The 3,713-nt window shown below is 40.2% G+C and overlaps 1 protein-coding gene across 3 annotated transcripts in view; it reads right to left on the minus strand.

Annotated features, from left to right (window-relative positions):
* LOC135404385 (zinc finger protein 462-like) overlaps positions 1-3,047 on the minus strand; it is a 117,806-nt gene extending 114,759 nt beyond the window's left edge. For 2 of the 3 annotated variants that reach the window (XM_064639111.1, XM_064639110.1), the window contains exon 1: positions 1,872-3,047. The gene's annotated coding sequence lies outside the window, so the exon portion shown is untranslated. The remainder of the gene's footprint in view (positions 1-1,871) is intronic. The other variant, XM_064639109.1, reaches the window with a different exon arrangement.
* Positions 3,048-3,713: the final 666 nt, after the last annotated feature.

Genomic DNA, 3,713 nt, shown 5'->3' on the forward strand with positions numbered 1-3,713 from the left:
GGTCCAAAGGCAGGAAAACCCTAAACTTGATCAGTGTTATAGTTTTATACTTTTTTAGCTCCTGGTGAATTTTCCACACCAACAGCCTGGCTGGGGTGGGGTAAACTCAGGCTTCATTGTTTGCCTGGCTTGGACCTTAATGACTGTCCCATTGAAATGCTAATGACTTTGCAAGAAGCAGGACTCTATCGTTTTCCTCTGCCCGAGGCAGGGGGGGAAGGTAGATTTTTACTGTGTAACTTTAGCCGAAGCAGCAGCAGCCAGAAGGGAAAAGGGGTTGGCAGTTTTTGGCTGGGAGGTGCTTGGTTTCTGAGGTTTTATACCTTTTTTTTCTTTTGGAGAGCCACGGAGGGTGGGCTGGAGTGGTTTGGCTGGTTTTTGGGATCACTTGTCTGTCTCAGGGGGGTCCCTGCCTGCACCCTTCCTTCCCCCTCCTCCTTTCCTATGTCGGCAGCAGCTTACTCCCATCGACAAGAAGAGTCCCAGCCAGAGCCAGCCTTCTACAGCATGAGTCCACAGGAGGAACCACCCTTCCCCCCCTTTTCCCTTCCTGTGCCGGCGGCGGCCCCCTGTCTTTCCCCCAACAGGAGGTGCCTTGTTGTTTTACATATATATATATATATCTCTTCTTAGGTAAAGAGCTGTTATTTTTCTTTCCCACACCTTTCGACTGGAGCCTCTTGATTTCAAAGTTGTAGTTACTCAGAGGGAGGAGCTTGGTTTTTTTTCCCATATCTCACCCTCCTAACAAAACATTTTTGTCTCATTAAACTGAGACAAGTGAGAAACAAAATGGCAGAGTTACATATTCTAAGTAGCACATCTAATATTCCATTTATATTCTGTGCAGTTGATACCCACTTATTTGAATTATATAGGTTGAGCCCACATTTGTGTTACACTCTGTGTGAAAAACAAGCTAAGTGAACATCTTTACCATGAAGAGTCTTACTACTTCAAGTAATCAGACAGAAACATAGACTGGTGAACTGGTTTCAGATCACACAGCTGGTCTCTGACAGAGCCAGAAACTGAATATGAGTTTCCAGATTCACATCCCTTCCTGTTACACCACTTAACTTTTCTGTGCCTTGATCGTCAAAATCCCAATATTAACTTATTGCAAGTTACAAATGGAAGTTTCTGTAGCACACTGGAAGTTTACAGTTTGGCAGCAGGTGGGTAAATCATACACCAAACACAAGGTATTAACTTTTGTTCTTTGTGGTTTTTTGTTTGTGGAGTTTGTTTGTTTTTAATGCAGTTGCCATTTTCAGTGTGCTGTATGGAATCTAGGCCTTTTGCTAAAGAATTTAGGCCAACTCAACCAAATGTCTGCAGAGCCTAGAATTAAAGCCCATGGGACAGGAGGAAGATGGAAAAGGGATATACAATTTTAAAAGGGAGTTTTATAAAGGGGATGGGTGAGGAAGAGCTTTCTTACCAAGGACCGATAACTAGTAACAAACCCAAAACATTGTAGGCTCTCAAAATCATTATACCCAAACTGCTCAGTCCTTTTAACTCTGTTCTCAAACTTCTAACAGTTGGACAACTTACTCATTTTTCTACTGCCCAGCAGAGTTCAAGGGGGAAAAAAAATTCAAAACTTATTAGAAATTGAGAAAGGGTACTTGTTTGTAGCTCCTCCTCCCCCCTTTGTTCTTCTTTGGGATTTGGGTTTTGTGTTCTTTTGTTTTGATTTGGGGTGGGGTGGTGTTGGTGGGGTTGTTTGTTTGTGACTTTTTTCTTTTTCTTTTTAATTCATAAGAATACCCTAGATATCCTGGGAAAGTTATGAAGCAAATTCTCATGGAAGGTACATCCACACATATGGAGGATAGCACAAACAAAGTATTGGAAACACTAACCTGATTGCCTTCTATGATAAAATGACTGGCTTGTTGGAGGAAAGGGAAAGTAGTGGATGTTGTTATCTTGATTACAGCACCTATATCAGGAGCTGAAGAAAACAGCATGAAGAATGCCTGATGGTCATGCGGCTTTACTGCTTTTCAGTCCTCTTTTTGAGGATGGGTCTCTCACACTCTTTACAAACTGTTATCCAGTGGTGCAGAAGCATTACATTTTTTCCTCTTTTGTTTTGAGGAACGAGACTCTTCATTTTTCATTGTCCATTGCTGTGAAAGCAGTAATGGATATGGTCAGTTTGACTGCATCTGTGTGTGTATGCTATGTCTGGATCTTCAGAAAGGCAGCCTGATATTTTATTTTTAAACTTAAGCTCCTGATGCAAAGCTCCACATGCAATAGCGCCACTCCTGAAGGCTGAAAAATGGTAGAAGAGTATCTAGAGAAAGAAGAAAACCACGCAAGCAAACACCACCAAGCAGATCAAAAATAAGAGGTCACTGAAAGATTAAACCATGAGTATCATTTCACCCTCTTCCTCCTCTACCTTATTAGCTGCAGAATTATTACAAGTCTTGATAACTGATTTGATTTTAGAGATTTCTCCAATTTTTATTTCTATAAATTTAATAGAGCTCTGCTAGTTAAGGTCAGATCCTCAGTTGAGGTAAAGTGGCACAGTACTTATTAGAGCCTTTTATTGTCAAGTGGAGGCTTAAAATAGGAAAAAGTTGTTGCTTACCTCAAAGTAGAATCTGCAAAGGATCTCTAAGGTCTCAGAAGCTGAAGGAGGCAGAACCAGACCTGTTAATCATAGTATTGATGCAAAGCTCACCCTCTTTGAAGAATCTGCCTTTCAAATGTGTTCCAAAGCGGACAAACTAACTTCTGTCATATACCTGTAGCCACCTGCAGCACAAGAACATTTTGGTAAGGAAACCAAAGGGTTTTCTTTTCAGCTGAGTATATGGAGCATACTAGACTACTAGCATGTAGACTTGCATACTAGAAGGAAACGTTAAAGACAAAAAAGATTCCTTTACAACTTCTCTCTGGAAGTAGAGATTTTATAAGAAGTATAGGAGAGAAGCAGGGAGACAGTATGTTGCTAAAAAACCCAAAACCACCACACAAAAAACCTCAAACCAAAACAAAAACCCAGAGAGGATCTGAAGACCCAACTCACATTCAAAGCCCATGACTGGTAGGAACAGCAGACAAAAAAGTTCATCCATACATTTCCTAGTTATCTTTCATAATGGACAAAAGTCTTAGACTTTGAGAAATGTCCGACAGAAAACAGAAACACTGGCAGGTCTTCCAGACACATGTAAAACATGATTACAGAAATGATTTTTTAATATACTTTAAGAAAAGGAAAAAAAGAGTTTGGTCTCCCCAGGAAACTGATGTCATTGAATTTTACTGGGATTGTTAATGCAACTATTAACTATGATAACTGATGGACCAAAACCTCTAGTTCAGAAAAGAACTACCCCATACTTAGACACCTACATGAACAACCAAGGTTTCGTATTAATACTGAAAAGTGAACTGAGGTTCTCCAGAGTGACCAGGATTTCAAGCTACAGAGCCATCCTGAAAAGTCAGAACACACACTGCAGCTGAAAAATCCCATCATCCATCTGTCATATCTATTTGCAGAGATGTTTTAATGGTCCCTGTATTTGAACAGTTGAAGAGATTATGGGGTTTTAAGTCAAAATCAGCACTGAGAGTTTAGTGTGGAAATAGCTTCAAAGCAAAACCAAAAGAGAACACTTGAGTCAATATGTAATTTTCAAATCAGTGCAAATCTTAGGAAACAGAGACTTGGTATA

The sequence above is a fragment of the Pseudopipra pipra genome, chromosome W (assembly GCF_036250125.1).
Source record: "Pseudopipra pipra isolate bDixPip1 chromosome W, bDixPip1.hap1, whole genome shotgun sequence".
Taxonomy (NCBI): domain Eukaryota; kingdom Metazoa; phylum Chordata; class Aves; order Passeriformes; family Pipridae; genus Pseudopipra; species Pseudopipra pipra.